Source organism: Coregonus lavaretus (genome assembly GCF_964263955.1).
Source record: "Coregonus lavaretus genome assembly, chromosome: 15".
In the NCBI taxonomy this organism is placed as follows: domain Eukaryota; kingdom Metazoa; phylum Chordata; class Actinopteri; order Salmoniformes; family Salmonidae; genus Coregonus; species Coregonus lavaretus.
In genome coordinates, this window is record NC_140002.1 from 41,646,204 (window position 1) to 41,664,600 (window position 18,397).

The following is an 18,397-nucleotide window of genomic DNA, read 5'->3' on the forward strand; positions in this document are numbered from 1 at the left end:
TTGATCGAATAGAAGTTGCATAATGCTTAGGTTGTTATAGCCCAAAGACCATCAGGTGGCGATATTGAGTCGTTTCATCTTACCGTCCAAATGGAATGCGTGCAGCTGGCTGTACACATGTATCCCTCGTGGACCGGTTCATACATAAAATATTCTCCATTCAGGCTGCAAAGGCGTCGATTTCCTCATCTTGATTTAATGTCGAGTAGGCAGAAAAAAACTGGGAAAACATTTCAGTTTTCTTTATAAAACACAATTTTACACCACCATGCTATACTGGCTAATGCAACTTTCTAAATTGCATACAACATTCAGACCAAGGGTAAACAACAGACTGCTGCTACCTGATTGGCTGAACGCGATACGCAACATTTGAGATTAGCATTTAGGTACTCTAGCATGGTGGTGGAAAATGGTGTCATAAAGAAAGTACGCATGTTTTCCCCCCAAATTCCACATTCTCACCATTAAATTGAGTTAAGGAGAACATCGACACCTTTGTGGCCTGAATGGAGAATGTATGTATAGCCGGATGCATGCAGTCCCTTCGGACAGTAAGATGAAACGACTCAATATCGCCATGCTAAGGTTGCTAGGAGGTTATTGATATGTTTTCTACAAAAGATCATTGGCTAGAACAGAGCTCGCCAACACTATTCCTGGAGAACTATCATTCTCTCCAACCCTAATTTAGAACACCTGATTCCAATAATTAGCTGGATGATAAACTGAATCAGGTTAGTTACAAATGGGGTTGGAGCAAAAACCTAGCTCTCCAAGAAGAGGGTTGGGGAGCCCTGGGCTAGAATATTCCCGCCCGGCTTTCGCCTTTGCGGACATGTATTTCCATCGTTAGAGCAGTCAGCCAACTATCTTGTCAATATAGATAAGCGGCATTGATGTCCTCGAACACGCCAGCTGTGGAGCACGCGTTTTTACGACAATGCACGACATATGACTCCTACACGGAATTTACGTTGCACATGTGAGTCTAGCTAGTCAAAAACTTTACTAAAAGGTGTAGATATAGTCTCAAATATTTAGTTCTCTTTTTTAAGAGCAAAGGGGCTGGTAGGATTTAGTTTCTCCCTGTCTCTGTCCCACACTCCAGTACAGTAGGTGGCGGTAATGCACCATAACGTTGGATGCCAACCGCCGATAAACCCCACTGACGAAGAATAAGAAGAATGCACCACTGAATGCACTAAACGGTGGAAAAACTATGAAGATGACAAGGTTTGTGCAATGAACTCTGGCCTTTTCAATTAACTCGGGTTGTTACTGTTACTTTTTTGGTGTGCTACTGGTTAGTTTAAATGAAAGGTCGAGAACCACTGATGTTGCCAGAGGCACTAAATTACGCTAGCTAGCTAGCTCATTTTAGCGTTGTAACTACCTGGCCATCATGACAATTTCCCCTTGTCTTTATGGAAGACCGTTGGCTAACTAACTAGATACACACTGTAACATTACACATAACTCCAGGGCTAATGATGACGATCTGTGTTAGGTAAATCAGATATTGATGATACAATAACAACAAGCGAGGTGCAACATGCGTAATGATTGTTGTCCCTCACTCCAGTGCAACGATGGTTGACGATGAAGAGGAACTTCATCAAGCACTAGCAGATGACATCATTAGTGCCAGTGAGGATGAGATGGGAGATACACACACACACACACACACACACACACAGTAATTATCTTGAGAAAATAAAACGGTAGCATATGGGCATTTCCATCTGAAAGGACCCGTAAGCACCAACATGTAAAGTTCTGAGCATGTCAAATGAAAGCTAAGAGTCTATATTTTTTAGAAATTAAGGCATGTATATACATGTTATAACCAGTTTCCCTCCTTAAAATTAGTAATAAGCGAAGTCTTTCATTTCTGTTCAAACAGATGGAAAAGAGGTCTTGGACAACATCTACCAGAAAGTCTTAAGGTACTGGAAATGCATCAAAACACAATAATTTAGGATGTCCACCCACTCTGATGAATTTCACTTCCTTATGTTATAAAAATACATTTGACCAAGACAAATATGGTTCTAATTCTTCTGAATCATTCAGTGGGGACTTTATCTAACATTTTAATTAACACTATTCAAAAGGTCGGAATTCGTAATCTAATACATCCAATAGTAAGCACTGAGCTCTGTTGACAGAGCGGTGCAGCTTTCTCGTAGCAACTTGATTTTACATGTTGTGGTGGTCGTCTTCAAAGTTATTTCCGCGGATCACAAAAGGCAAAATTCGCATGACGAGCGGAATTAAGTGTAAAAGGCATTGAAAATAAAAAAACTTCCGGTACACACAGTGCTCCGACACTGTTGACATTTCACAGAGATGCGCTTGTTTTTGTGAGAAATCTTTGTAAAAGAACAGGAATTTCGCAATAGTATTAAAAGCGTATACTAAATATGCAAATACTACATGTCATGTCTCAAAATCGATAGCTACCTTACCTCTATATTGTTTTATGTCCTGCGGATTCGATTAGAAAGATCGGGAAAGTGAATCCTGTCAGGTAGCCTTCATTCTCGCACAGCATCCAGCCAGGCTGACGCGATGCTGTGCAATTTTCCTTATTTTTGACCACTTTTTTCTGTGGCCTCCATTGATTTAGTCACCCTAATTTTGGCCATCCTACAAGGGTAACAACTCCATTAATTTTTGAACGGATTATGATAGCCAGTATTTTAGGGGATTATCTACACAATTAACATATTATTTTGCCCATTGGTCAAAATAGGCGTTTTTGATTGGACACCCTAAATAATGTTGAAGTAAGAACTCCTGCCAACTAATAGCAACACCTACAGTGCATTCAGAAAGTATTCGGACACCTTTACTTTTTTCACATTTTGTTATGTTACAGCCTTATTCTAAAATTGATAAAATTAGTTTTTTCCCTCATCAATCTACACACAATAATACCCCATAATGACAAAGCAAAAACAGGTTTTTAGAAATTTTAGCAAATGTATTAATAATATAAAATTCTTCTCTGCAGATCCTCTCAAGCTCTGTCAGGTTGGATGGGGAGCGTCGCTGCACAGCTATTTTCAGGTCTCTAGAGATGTTCGATCGCGTTCAAGTCCGGGCTCTGGCTGGGCCACTCAAGGACATTCAGAGACTTGTCCCGAAGCCACTCCTGCGTAGTCTTGGCTGTGTGCTTAGGGTCGTGTTGGAAGGTTGGAAGGTGAACCTTCGCCCCAGTCTGAGGTCCTGAGCGTTCTGGAGCAGGTTTTCATCAAGGATCTCTCTGTACTTTGCGCCGATTTTGCAGGTTTTCCTACTTACAAAGCATGTAGAGGTCTGTAATTTTTATCATAGGTACACTTCAACTGTGAGAGACGGAATCTAAAATCCAGAAAATCACATTGTATGATTTTTAAGTAATTAATTTGAATTTTATTGCATGACATAAGTATTTGATCACCTACCAACCAGTAAGAATTCCGGCTCTCACAGACCTGTTAGTTTTTCTTTAAGAAGCCCTCCTGTTCTCCACTCATTACCTGTATTAACTGCACCTGTTTGAACTCATTACCTGTATAAAATACACCTGTCCACACACTCAATCAAACAGACTCCAACCTCTCCACAATGGCCAAGACCAGAGAGCTGTGTAAGGACATCAGGGATAAAATTGTAGACCTGCACAAGCCTGGGATGGGCTACAGGACAATAGGCAAGCAGCTTGGTGAGAAGGCAACAACTGTTGGCGCAATTATTAGAAAATGGAAGAAGTTCAAGATGACGGTCAATCACCCTGGGTCTGGGGCTCCATGCAAGATCTCACCTCGTGGGGCATCAATGATCATGAGGAAGGTGAGGGATCAGCCCAGAACTACCCGGCAGGACCTGGTCAATGACCTGAAGAGAGCTGGGACCACAGTCTCAAAGAAAAACCATTAGTAACACACTACGCCGTCATGGATTCAAATCCTGCAGCGCACGCAAGGTCCCCCTGCTCAAGCTAGCGCATGTCCAGGCCCGTCTGAAGTTTGCCAATGACCATCTGGATGATCCAGAGGAGGAATGGGAGACAGTCATGTGGTCTGATGAGACATAAATAGAGCTTTTTGGTCTAAACTCCACTTGCCATGTTTGGAGGAAGAAGAAGGATGAGTACAACCCCAAGAACACCATCCCAACCGTGAAGCATGGAGGTGGAAACATCATTCTTTGGAGATGCTTTTCTGCAAAGGGGACAGGACGACTGCACGGTATTGAGGGGAGGATGGATGGGGCCATGTATCGCAAGATCTTGGCCAACAACCTCCTTCCCTCAGTAAGAGCATTGAAGATGGGTCATGGCTGGTTCTTCCAGCATGACAACGACCCGAAACACACAGCCAGGGCAACTAAGGAGTGGCTCCGTAAGAAGCATCTCAAGGTCCTGGAGTGGCCTAGCCAGTCTCCAGACCTGAACCCAATAGAAAATCTTTGGAGGGAGCTGAAATCCGTATTGCCCAGCGACAGCCCCGAAACCTGAAGGATATGGAGAAGGTCTGTATGGAGGAGTGGGCCAAAATCCCTGCTGCAGTGTGTGCAAACCTGGTCAAGACCTACAGGAAACGTATGATCTCTGTAATTGCAAACAAAGGTTTCTGTACCAAATATTAAGTTCTGCTTTTCTGATGTATCAAATACTTATGTCATGCAATAAAATGCAAATTAATTACTTAACAATAATACAATGTTTTAGATTCCGTCTCTCACAGTTGAAGTGTACCTATGATAAAAATTACAGACCTCTACATGCTTTGTAAGTAGGAAAACCTGCAAAATTCAGTACCAGTCAAACGTTTGGACACACCTACTCATTCAAGGGTTTTTCTTTATTTTGACTATTTTCGACATTGTAGAATAATAGTGAAGACATCAAAACTATGAAATAACACACATGGAATCATGTAGTAACCAAAAAAGCACATCAATTATGGATTATTCGGTCAACTTTGGTACGGTGTGTCTTGTCTGAGACAGGGAGGCAGTGATGACGAGAGGAAAGGCGATTAGCTCGCTTAGGGGGAAGAAAAGGTCAGAACTGATCATGTTTTAATGGTACCTTCCTAGATAAGTGGGGCTTCTGGAGTTATACATGTCACAAACCGGCTCAAGTTCGAAAGCCTGTTGACAACGAGAAGACCATACGTAAACAGCCTTAGCTTTCAGCAAATCTGTCAAGGGAGCGACCACAGTAGAGAAGTTCCTACAAAAACCACGATAATACCCAATCATTCCCAAGAAACGCATCAGTTCCTTTTTAGTAGTTGGTAGTGGAAAAGCATCAATAGCTACCACTTTAGCCCGAACAGGACGCACTTCACCCTGCCCAACTACCTTTCCAAGGTATGTAACAGTCGCCTGAGCAAACTCCCATTTAGCCAAATTTATCGTGAGGCGACCCGCAGCCAGACGTCCGAACAAGGCTTGAATACGGGACAGATGTTCCTCCCAAGTATCTGCATATATCACTACATCGTCCAGATAAACAGCGCACCCGGCCAGACCAGAGACAACCCTGTTCATAAGTCGCTGAAAAGTGGCAGGCGCATTACGCAGTCCGAAACTCATAACCGAATACGAGTACAGACCAAAAGGTGTAATAAAGGCAGATTTCTCACGTGCCCTACTCGTCAGTGGCACCTGCCAATAGCCCTTTAACAGGTGAAATTTGCTCACAAACTTAGCTGCGCCGACTTGATCAACGCAGTCCTCCATCCGAGGAAGAGGAAATGAATCCGGCTTAGTGACATCGTTTACCTTACAGTAGTCCGTACAAAATCTGTTTGTTCCATCCGATTTACTGACCAAGATACAGGGAGAAGCCCAACTGGAGAAAGAAGGCTCTGCTATTTTACTCTCCAGCATGTACCTGACCTCAGCATCCAGACAACGCAGTTTCTCTGAAGAAACTCTATAGAACTGTTGACGAATGGGGTCAGCATCTCCAATGTCAATATCATGTTCTATTAAGTTTGTACGTGTAGGTGTATCAGAAAACAACCCTGGAAATCTCCGAATCAAACCAACCATCTCTTTCTGCCCATCAACAGGTCGATAAGTAAGAAGGCTATCTAAAATCTCCAGTGTCTCTGAATTTTTCAATCTACCCTGCAGTATGCAATCGTCGGGTCCAGAAACATCTTCCTGCTCCTGCACAGACCTAGCATGACCAGAACCCAGGGAATAAACAGTATCAGCCAAAAGAACAGCCTTACCGTCCTCTGTAGACCCCCCCTGTTCAGTCTCAGAGGAATGTGCATAATAGGGTTTTAACAAATTTACATGGCACAGTTGGTGTGCTTTCCTCCGTTCTGGAGTGGCAACTAGATAATTTTGCTCAGTGTACTGGCGCACCACTGTATATGGACCTTGAAACTTGGCTTGAAAAGGAGAACCAACAATTGGCAGCAGAGCCAGAATCTGATCACCTGGACTAAAGTGACGAGGCTCAGCTCGGCGATCATATATGCTCTTCATCCTGTCCTGTGAAGATGATAGCTTCTCTTTAGCCATTTCACCAGCGGCATACAAGCGTCGCCGAAAATCACACACATATGATAACAGCGACTGAGGAGGCTCGGGAGACTTCCAGTCATCCTGGAGAACAGATAAAAGCCCACGCACCCTATGTCCAAACACTAGGTCATTTGGGCTAAAACCCGTGCTCTCCTGTGAAACCTCCCTAGCAGCTAACAGTAACCAAGGCAACCCCTCCTCCCAATCCTTTTCCATCTCAGTACAATAAGCTCTCAACAAAGACTTAAGTGTTTGATGGAAACGTTCCAGTGCTCCTTGACTTTGGGCATGAAAGGCGCTAGACAAGTTGTGTTTAATATGGAGTTGTTGGAGAACCTGACCAAAGAGATTAGAGGTGAAATTAGATCCTTGATCACTTTGAATGACCTTAGGGATTCCAAACAGTGAGAGAAACTGAGTCAAAGCTTTTAACACAGACTTAGTCGTGATAGACCGGAGAGGATAGGCAGCAGGAAACCTAGTGGTCTGACACATCACAGTCAACAAATAATTACTACCCTTTCTAGAACAAGGCAGAGGACCAACACAGTCAATAATCAGATACTCAAAAGGTTTACTGAGTACAGGAATAGGGAACAGTGGTACCGGCTTAATAGCTTGATTAGGTTTACCAGTTAATTGACAGGTGTGACAAGTTTTGATGAAATCAGAAACATCCCTCTTTAATCTTGGCCAAAAGAAATGTCGTAATATACGATTGTAGGTTTTTCTCACACCCATATGCCCAGCAACATCATTGTGAGAAGTTGTCAGCACCAACTCACGAAGCTTAACTGGTACCACAACCTGACTAATCGCCTCCCCCAGAAAACAACTACCATGAGACATCCACTTTCTCATCAGGACCTCCTCTTGGAGAAAATAGCCCTGTGCGACATCTCCCAACTGTTCCACAGGCACAATTTGGTCCCGCAACTCTTCTAATGTAGGGTCAGTCCGTTGCGCCTCGATTAAATCGGAGCGGGATACAGATAACGGGATAACAGGGAAAACAGTAACAGACTTCTTTGTGGTATTCTCGTTAGCCAGTTCCGTGACCAGGTCGTCATGGATCATAGAACGCGTCACTGCACACGCAGAGAACACCTCTGGGAAATTCTGCGCACTCTCATCAGGAATCCCTACAATTGAAGGCTTAGTGGAAACCACTAAAGATGGAAACACGATAGGCCACACGCTCCCCAGCCAAGTTATTTCCAATAATCACGTCAATACCCTCAATAGGCAATGAAGGACGCACCCCCACAACAACCTCACCTTTCACCAGTCCACAATCCAACATCAGTTTATGCAATGGAACTGACAGTGTTCAAACCTATTCCCCTAATTAGAACACTATTCCCCGAATCAGTCTCCGCAGAGTAGGGTAACACAGATTCCAACACAAATGATTCAGAGGCACCTGTGTCTCTTAGGATCTTTACTGGCACTAGGTTCTTACTTCCTAACATAGACACAAAACCCTCCGTAACAAAAGGTAAATAGTCGGGATCAATATAGCCTTTCACATGGCTCTGGGCATGAGACAATGCGTCAGGAGTGAACTGATGTGGAACAGGCGCTGCTAACGCTGTAGGCCTCGATTTACCATAAGCACCTGTACTGAATTTACCCCTAGACCTAAGAATCGGACATTCATTTTTCCAATGACCTAATTCTTGACAGTAGTGACACTCTTGACCAAAGTCAGTTTTACCACAGGTATCAGGCTCAACCCTAGTTGAATGAAACTCTGCCCGGGAACCGAAGTATCTCGGCGAGCGAGGCCCAAATCTCTGCGAACGCCCCCACTCACTCCGAATACGGGGTTCTGCAAAAACATTTTTGTGAGTCAACACATATTCATCTGCCAAAACCGCAGATTCAGCGACAGTCTTTATTTTTCGTTCGTTAATGTACGTCGCTATACGATCAGGGATTGTGTCCTTAAATTGTTCTACCATAATCAGATCACACAGCCCTTGGAAAGTCATAACTGCAGAGGCGGAACACCAGCGATTAAACTGTGAAGATAATATTCGCGCAAACTCAACATGAGTCTGCTGATCATCCCTTTTTAAAGTTCTAAATCGTTGGCGGTAAGCCTCAGGGACCAATTCATAACTCTGTAACACAGCCGTTTTAACCTTATCATAACTAACACTGTCGGCTACACTAAGAGCTGAATATGCTTCTTGCGCTTTACCAGTCAGCACACACTGCAACATCAAAGTGCGATCAGAATCAGGCCAACTCCTAGCGTTAGCAACACACTCAAACAACGAAAAGAATGTCTCCGGGTCCTTTTCATTAAACTGGGGCAACAACCGTAAATTCCCAACAATATCAAATGTGTCTGGATTACGACCAAAAGAGGAACGACCCCTAAGTAACTCTGGATCACCTTCCCAGAGCAAACTCTCCCCTGAGAGCTTTCCTTCCCTAACCAACTCTAGTCGCTCTTGTTGCAGCTTGATTTTAGCACGCTCCATATCCTGTTTAAATTCCAATTCCCTTTCATATTTGACACGATCATGCTCCATTTTAGCTTGTCCATGCTCTAGCTGTAACAGAAGCAGTTCTTTCTGCTGTTCAAAAAGAAGACTACTATGACTAACCGATGGAGCGGTCATTGTAACATATCGGGGAGACGACGAGTCCTCAGCAGAGGCTGCCCCAGTGGTAACTTCAAGAATACCACTCTCAATCAAATTGGCCTTCAATATTAACCTAATAGAATTTTTTAGGCGTTTATCACTAATTTCAACCTTGTAGTGTTCAGCAACCTTCAACAGCTGTTCTTTAGTACATAATTCTAACAGTTCTTCTGATGGAAAGCGAATGAACTCGTCTACATTAGACGCCATAATCAGGAAAACATTTTTTTATATATATATCATAATAATCTTGCTCAACCCCTCTGCTGAGCACACCAGACACAAGAGAAATGACAATCACACCGAGCACCACAGAAGAGAGATGGGATATGGAGCTTCCCCAAAACCTACAATAACTCAACCCTAGTCTTCGTGCAGATTCGCGGTGGGTAATTACGCACTGTAGCCCGCTGGCAAGGAATTAAACCCCCCAGCACACTGGTAGATTCCACCAAGCCACGGATGTGCCCCCGAGACAACTGCTCAGTCCACAGACACCACACAAAAATAACAAACATTTAACCATGCCCAACGTATCCCAAAACAAAACACGCCTATCTCACTAAGCCTATCAGGGGAAAAAGCTATAGCTCCGGGTAGCAAATGTCACTACCCTATCCAATCTCCCACTGAGGTACACAGCCGATTGTACTCACCTCCAACCGATGTCCCAACAGCGAGTAGAGCAGGGCCTGGAAACTAACCAATGTCTCTCTCCAACGCAGTACACAACCCAAAGGCAACCAATACTGGGCCTATCAAACTCAAACAAACTAACAAAATTTACAAAGAAAGACCCTACAGAATTGGACATTAACTCCACGTTCTCCCAAACACAACCAGTTCAAGATCCCGGACGACCCCCCACTTGTCACGAACCGGCTCAAGTTCGTAACAAAAGGGAGACACGTGGAGACAAGGAATACTCAAAGTATATATTTATTAACTAAAGTAAACTAAATCAAATAACAATGGTGTGTGTAATCAGTAGTGTAAGTGAGTGTTTGCATGCATAAATGTAATATGGAAAGGTGTTGAGAGGTGCCAAAGCAACAACCAAAAAGCCACAAAAATACCACAACCAAAGTCAAAGTATCTGCCTGGAGAGAGTCTCCAATTAATGTGGAAGAGGTCCATTTATGCTGGGACACACCCGGCCCAGGTGTTTCCCATGTAGCTGACGACCCTCCCAACTCCGCCCACCGGCATCCTAATAAGGAAACAAGAGCAAAGAGAGAATACGGCAGACAGAGTGGGAGGGTCGTCACATAGAAGAGAAATGCAGACCGGAGGACTTGGCCCACCAATTTAATTAAATCACCAGTATTTAGTATTTAATGTAACATTTTTACTTGTGTTGCTTTTGTAGTCATGTATGTTTGATACGTTTTTTTTGTCAATGTGCATTATTCATACTATCAGGAAGAAGCTTACTGAACGGTCTGAAGCAAGCATTCAGGTGTCAGAATTCACAGTCAATGCCGAAGGTAAATGAAACTAAATGTACCCAATTTACTTTTTTTCAAAATCCCTTGTGCTTTTATCAAGATAGTTTGGCAGTTTATTAGTGAAACGTGTAGCTAAATGTCTGACAAGATCTAGGAACAGTGATAGAAATCCAAAATGTGATTTTACAGTCTGAACTGTATGTCTGTCTGTGTGTCATAACTGACAGGTGAAGGAGACCTAAATCAATTTGTCTGACCTCATTGGAACCTTGGATAAGACCCCCAGTGCATTAATGAAGACGAAGAAGCAGCTGAAGAACCTTCAACACAACCAGAGCACCCTGGAGACACCCCTGACTAAGGAGGAGACAGAAAGGGTAAGAACATCAACGGGTAGAATGTCTAGTCTTGAGTGCAGGCCTCTTGTTAAATACTCTGAGATGTAAACAATATCCTTTTACAGATCCAAAGAGAAGTGGCGTTTGAGAAAACATCAAAAGAGGTGTCCCGCTGGCAGAGTGTGGTCCTACAGAACCAGAAGGCAGAGCAGCTGGTATTCCCACTGAACCAGGAGCCCTCTGGACCTAAACGCATGGAGAAGGTGGTGGCTGGATGGAAGGTGGGTGTAAAACGTTCCTTTTAGTTTTTTTTCTGCTTGTGTTTCATGATGGTAAACTAATTTCAAATATTATATGCTCCAGGCCCAAACCCCCCTAGAACAAGAGCTATTCAGCCTCCTGCACATGAACAAGCAGCCTCTCCATGACCCTGTCCTGACACCCACTGAGGAGGCCTGTCTGAGGGCCATGAGTCTGGAGGAAGTGAGTCCCACCTCAAACATCCAGCATGTGGTCATATGCATAAGATATGCTACATCTGGTGTGTTAGTGCTGGGCAAGGGCAAAGACCTGCACACACTACTGCCATTGACTAGTGTATGCACACTAAAATGACAATGTACTGGATAAACAACAATGCACAAATTGTGGAGTTTTTCTAGATTGTTATTGATTGTCTCTACAAACAATATATATATATATATATATTAGTTGTTTTTTTTGTCAGGCTAAGATCCGTCGCAGAACTCCAAAAAGCCAGAGCTCTACAGTCTTATTATGAAGCGAAAGCCAAAAGGGAAAGAAAAAGCAAAAGCAAAAAGTGAGTGTTTGACATATTCTTACAACATACTGTAGTTCCCTGTATGTAGGAGGATTTTACACTATTTCGGTAGCGTAAACCAAAATGTACTGTTTTATTGATTTTCCTAAAGTGTGCTGTGAAAATAAATTCCTAACTTATGTATAAGCTCTGCTGGAGGATGAGTAATACAAAGTAGAGGTCTTCACCTGTACCCGAGACCTGATCCGGACCCAGAATTCTAAATGTTGTCACGGGTCTGGGTCGGATCTGATTTGATTGTCACGGTCTCATCAGGTATGTGTAATTTCAACTGACTTGTCCGGAAGGGCCCGTACACATCCGACCGCGACTGCTGCGGTAAAGCTAGAGGGAGAGACATTAGAACATTTATGCTGCTGCTCTTGCTTTTGGCAAGTGGAGCGTGGCGCATGTAGCTTGTTGTTGGCCAATCATAAGTAATCAAAGCGGCAATGGGCTACAGTCATAGAGCCTCCGTGAGTGACAAAAGTTAGGAGATATATAATCGATGGAATTAAAAGTTCAAGGAGAAGGATAGGCTACAATGACCAAGAGCTAACAGGTAGGCTGCTACTTAATATTATTTTACATTTACATTTACGTCATTTAGCAGACGCTCTTATCCAGAGCGACTTACAAATAGGTGCATTCACCTTATAGCCAGTGGGATCACCACTTTACAATGTTTTTGGGTTGGGGTTGGGGTAAGGGGGGGGTAGAAGGATTACTTTATCCTATCCCAGGTATTCCTTAAAGAGGTGGGGTTTTAAATGTCTCCGGAAGGTGGTGAGTGACTCCGCTGTCCTGGTGTCGTGAGGGAGCTTGTTCCACCATTGGGGTGCCAGAGCAGCGAACAGTTTTGACTGGGCTGAGCGGGAACTATGCTTCCGCAGAGGTAGGGGAGCCAGCAGGCCAGAGGTGGATGAACGCAATGCCCTCGTTTGGGTGTAGGGACTGATCAGAGCCTGAAGGTACGGAGGTGCCGTTCCCCTCACAGCTCCGTAGGCAAGCACCATGGTCTTGTAGCAGATGCGAGCTTCAACTGGAAGCCAGTGGAGTGTGCGGAGGAGCGGGGTGACGAGAGAGAACTTGGGAAGGTTGAACACCAGACGGGCTGCGGCATTCTGGATGAGTTGTAGGGGTTTAATGGCACAGGCAGGGAGCCCAGCCAACAGTGAGTTGCAGTAATCCAGACGGGAGATGACAAGTGCCTGGATTAGGACCTGTGCCGCTTCCTGTGTAAGGCAGGGTCGTACTCTCCGAATGTTGTAGAGCATGAACCTACAGGATCGGGTCACCGCCTTGATGTTAGCGGAGAACGACAGGGTGTTGTCCAGGGTCACGCCAAGGCTCTTCGCACTCTGGGAGGAGGACACAACGGAGTTGTCAACCGTGATGGCGAGATCATGGAACAGGCAGTCCTTCCCCGGGAGGAAGAGCAGCTCTGTCTTGCCAAGGTTCAGCTTGAGGTGGTGATCCGTCATCCATACTGATATGTCTGCCAGACATGCAGAGATGCGATTCGCCACCTGGTTATCAGAAGGGGGAAAGGAGAAGATTAGTTGTGTGTCGTCAGCGTAGCAATGATAGGAGAGGCCATGTGAGGATATGACAGAGCCAAGTGACTTGGTGTATAGGGAGAATAGGAGAGGGCCTAGAACTGGGCCCTGGGGGACACCAGTGGTGAGAGCACGTGGTGCGGAGCCTCAATTAGCCTAGCTAGCTAACGTTAGCTAGCTTAACTAGCTTCTCCTGGTTTGATGCAGTCAAGACAGGTTCTACCTAATCATATTGGATGATTAATAGCTGCCATTGCTAGATTATTTATCTACTATAGCGTGAATCGGCTTGGTTGTTTGCTGTGTCTCGTCTCTCCCTCCCTGCTTCCTGTGTCGCTCACAGTATGGCCCCTCCCCCACCCGCTAGAGCGGTACCTTTACCTCCCTCCTCTCGCGCTGTATCAGCTCTGGTTGATAAAGTTGCTTCCATCACTCGGATCGGACCGGGTCTGGATCCGACTAGGTCTATCTATACGGGAACAGGTCTAGTGGTCCTCGGGTCCGTTCGGAACTGGTCTCTATATTTCTTAAATTAATTTATGCATATCGGGTCCCGGTGGAAAAGTCCCAGGTCCATTTCAGAACGGGTCCAACTTTTGTTGACCTGTGAAGACCTCTAATGCAAAGTAAAAGGAAATCCAATTATCTAGGAGGAGGTTGATTTGTAGGAAGGTGGCATATGAATGGTGTAACATCACTGCAAGGAAACATCAGAGGCAATACATGATAAATAACGTTCCGATTTCTTCCCCAGATACCACAGAGTACAGAAGAAAGTAATGCGTAAGGAGTATCTGAAACAGTTTGATGAAATGGTTAAGACAGACCCTGCTGCTGTCTTGGAGGAACAGAAGAAGATGGAACTGTCAAGAATGAAGGTAAACTTTGAAACCTTTACAAGAAAGGAGAGATTGATGGAAACAACTTAAAATAACCTAAGAATAAATTCTGATTATTAATTTATTCATTGCATTAAACCTGCTTCATTTGCTCTGTTTCATCTCTACTCACACAGGAACGAATGTCTCTGAAGCACCAGAACAGTGGCAAATGGGCCAAGTCAAAGGCCATCATGGCAAAATATGATGATGGGGTAATGTGCTTTTAAACCGTTTTAGATGTATTTTGTTTGTTTATAGGCTATTACGCTACCAGTTGCAATATTTTATGTGCAAAAATATTGTATTGGCCTGGCAGTTTGAGAGAACCAGTGTTTTCAGAAAAGAGAATGGTATCATGAGACCCCATGCCTGAAATAAATTGACTGAGACTCCTAATTTGTTTCCTTTTTGTCCCTAGGCTCGCAAAGCCATGCAGCAGCAGCTGGAAGTGAACAAAGATCTGACCCAGAAGTTGGTAATCCCTGCTGATGAAGACGAGGAGGATGAAGAAGAGTCGGCAGACGCCTTGCCAGACTTTATGAATGACGCAGAGCCCATACTGGACCAGGTGAATCCATGGATGAGGTGCAAGCTTTCCACAGAGCCTACGGTGCAGGAAGAAAGCAATGGTATGGAGCCTCCTGTTGTGGGGCCCAGAGAAGTTGGAAAACCAGGGGAAGGACGGGACGACCAAGATGAGGAGCAGATGGAGGAAACCGAAGAAGAAGCGCTTTTAAGAGGGTTTGAGGAGAGGCGGAAATTGCGTCAAACTGAAGATTAGGTTCCACCCATGTCTATGGAGGAGAATGAGGGTAAGATCAAGTGACTGATATAGTGTCACAATGTAGGGTCATGTCTTCGCAGATTAGTTTCACTCTAATAACATGATCGGGAGTAAAACGTCATTGTCTTGGGAAAGTTTCAATGTTTTGTGTCTCACAAAGTACAACTCCTTTTCCTCTCAACAGAAACACGAGATGGGAAGAAAGCTGAGACTGTAGAGATTTCAGATGATGAAGAGGAGGCTGTAGCGATCTCGGACGATGAGGAGGAGGAAGCTGGGCTCTGAGTTCACCAGCCTGTTCCATGGGCTAGTGAAGAACCACGTGGAGCCGCCAGCTGAGCAGCCCAAGGCAGGGCCAGGTGTAGGCCAGGGGGAGAGCCCTGCCCTGCTGGAGGAGGGCCCGGTTCGGGTTAGGATCCTGGAGGATGTGGAGCTGCTTAGTCAGGACATCTCTGCCAGTGACCCAGCGCCTCCGACCACTCAGACCCCGAGCACAGATGAAACAGACCCTCAGTCTGCAACTCAACAGGCAGACAAAAAGAGAAAGAAAATGATTGATCCCAATGAGGTTTTGACCAAGGAGGCGAAGGTCATCAAAGTGCCATTGGCTCCAACAGCTGTCGAGGATGTTGAGGTAAGGGACACAGTATAAAGACAAATACAGTACATGTCATTTTCAAGGTGCATCTAAAATGAGGGCCCTTTGATCTGCATGAGGCTTCAATGCACCAATCAGTGCACCTGCCTGCAAAAATATCTTTATCTATCCTATGCTGTTATGAGAAAAATAAACCCTGACTTTTCTGCCATGTAATGTCTTTCCATCTCAGGACAAGGATGAACAGAGGGTCATCATTAAAGAGGCCTTTGCAGGGGACGATGTAATCTCTGACTTCCTGAAGGACAAAAGGAAACGGGAGGAGGCAGGAAGGCCGAAGGTTATCGACCTGACGTTGCCTGGATGGGGAGAGTGGGAGGGCCTCTGTCTCCAACCCTCTCGTAGCAAACGCAAGAGGTAAGTAGATGGCAATGGCATATAATTGTGGTAATTTGACAAACTGCTCTAAGTAGCATTATGCAGGTTTAGTGGAGGTATTTCTGAGTTTGTCCCCCTAACATGGTTTGCTTTTTTGTCTACTGAAGATTCCGGGTAAAAGTTGCACCACCTCCACCAAGGCAAGACCAAAAGCTCCCTAACATCATCATCTCAGAGAAGCGGGATTCCTCCATTGCTGCACACCAGGTGACCTAGCTCAGTGACGTGCATACTATTTTAGTACAAATATGACTTTGTGTTATGGTCTCTGACCTCTACTTTCTTTCTGTTGTAGGTGAGTCAGTTACCGTTCCCATTTGAGAACCCCACACAGGTTGAGCGCACCATTCGTTCTCCTGTTGGCCTCACCTGGAACACCCAAAATGCAGTGCAGAAGATCACAGCGCCAAAGGTCGTCACCCAGTTAGGCGCCATCCTTGAGCCAATTGCTCGGCAGGACTTAACAAAGGACAAAAGGCAGGCAGTCACAGGGAAAGGGCCCAATATACACCTGGAGTCAGACAAAGGCCCTCAGGTGAAAAGACGCTTGCAGCAAAAGAAGAAACACAAAAATAAGTGATGGTCCTACTGATTGTCATCACTTAAATGTCTATGAGACTGTTGATAAGAACTCATTCTGTTCCATTAGGTTAAGGTTGTATTTCAGTGTTGAGGGTTCTGTGTCTTCTGGTTGCCAGTTTATTTTAGTGACTGATTCAGAAAAATATTGAATTTGGCCTTTACTACTATAGCCCATAGAAACGCATTGAATAACACATTTATAAATGGCAAAAAAAGACAGGAAATAAGGTTTTGAAGTGTCTGTCCTATATCTAGGAGATATAAAAAATATCAGGAAATATATATTACACATATTTAACCCCTTGTTTTGGGTGTGCACAAAACTACCTTCATGCTTCCATTAATTATTTAAAACCGGTACCGGTTACCTTCAGACGTGTCCCGTGACACTTGTGGGGGTCGGAGAGCAACACCATCGTGTTCGTGAGTCTCCCCTTTCCATAGAGTGATCATAATATACTGAACAAAAATATAAAGGCAACATGTAAAATGTTGGTTTCATGAGCTGAAATATAAGATCCCAGAAATATTCCATATGCACAAAAAGCTTATTTCTCTCAAACTATGTGCACAAATGTGTTTACATCCCTGTTAGTATTTCTCCATCCACCTCAGGTGTGGCATATCAAGAAGCTGATTAAACAGCATGATCATTACACAGGTGCACCTTGTCCTGGGGACAATAAAAGGCCACTCTAAAATGTTCAGTTCTGTCACACAACACAATGCCACAGATGTAACAGAGTCTGTAATTGGCATGCTGACTACATGAATGTCCATCAGAGCTGTTGCCAGATAATTGAATGTTAATTTCTCTACCATAAGCCGCCATCAATGTCGTTTTATAACATTTGGCAGTACGTCCAACCAGCCTCACAACCGCAGACAACGTGTAACCACACCAGCCCAGGACCTCCACATCTGGCTTCTTCACCTGCGGGATCATCTGAGACCAGCCACCCGGACAGTTGATGTGAAACTGAGGAGTATTTCTGTCTGTAATAAATACCTTTTTGTGGGGAAAAACTCATTCTGATTGGCTGGACCTGGCTCCCCAGTGGATGGGCCTATACCCACCCATGGCTGTACCACTGCCCAGTTGTGAAATCCATAGAGTAGGGCCTAATTAATTTATTTAAATTTACTGATTTCATTATATGAACTGTAACTATGTAAAATTGTTGCATGTTTTACATTTACATTTTAGGAGACGCTCTTATCCAGAGCGACACATACATTTTCATACTTTTTTCATACTAGTGCCCCATGGGAAACGAACCCACAACCCTGGCGTTGCAAACGCCATGCTCTACCAACTGAGCTACCCGGGACAAAAATGTTGCGTTTATATTTTTGTTGAGTATAGTTTTGTAGGTTTTTGTGAGAAGACCGATTGTCGGGATGTCTCATGGTCTGACAAACACCGCTGTAGCTCGGCCACCTTTCACTGTAGGTGTGGAAGTGCGACTGCAGTGAATGAGACACATCCAATGCAAAAAAATTGATATCTCTAGTTTTAAACTGATGGATTTTGATATTTTTATGTTACTCAGAATTGATGGGGTGCGTCAATCGACTCTAGGTTAAAGTGCATAAAGAGGCAATCAGCAGTGGAAACAATAACAGCCCGTTTTGATAAAAAGCTGAGGGATGGGGTTAGAGAAATTAAACCACTCTCAAATTCATAGACTGAGATATGGATGCAAGGACTGACCATCCATGATATGTTTTAACCATGTTTTGAGGCGAGTG

At 44.2% G+C, this 18,397-nt stretch overlaps 1 pseudogene across 1 annotated transcript; it reads left to right on the top strand.

Moving 5' to 3' along the window:
- The first annotated feature begins 1,592 nt into the window (after positions 1-1,592).
- LOC311143156 (U3 small nucleolar RNA-associated protein 14 homolog A-like) lies at positions 1,593-16,643 on the top strand (annotated as a pseudogene). The gene is made up of 14 exons (XR_014615544.1): positions 1,593-1,650; positions 1,907-1,949; positions 10,620-10,684; positions 10,873-11,022; positions 11,109-11,264; positions 11,347-11,466; positions 11,711-11,803; positions 14,117-14,240; positions 14,378-14,455; positions 14,662-15,055; positions 15,221-15,661; positions 15,858-16,042; positions 16,171-16,270; positions 16,359-16,643. The product of XR_014615544.1 is annotated as a U3 small nucleolar RNA-associated protein 14 homolog A-like (transcript).
- Positions 16,644-18,397: the final 1,754 nt, after the last annotated feature.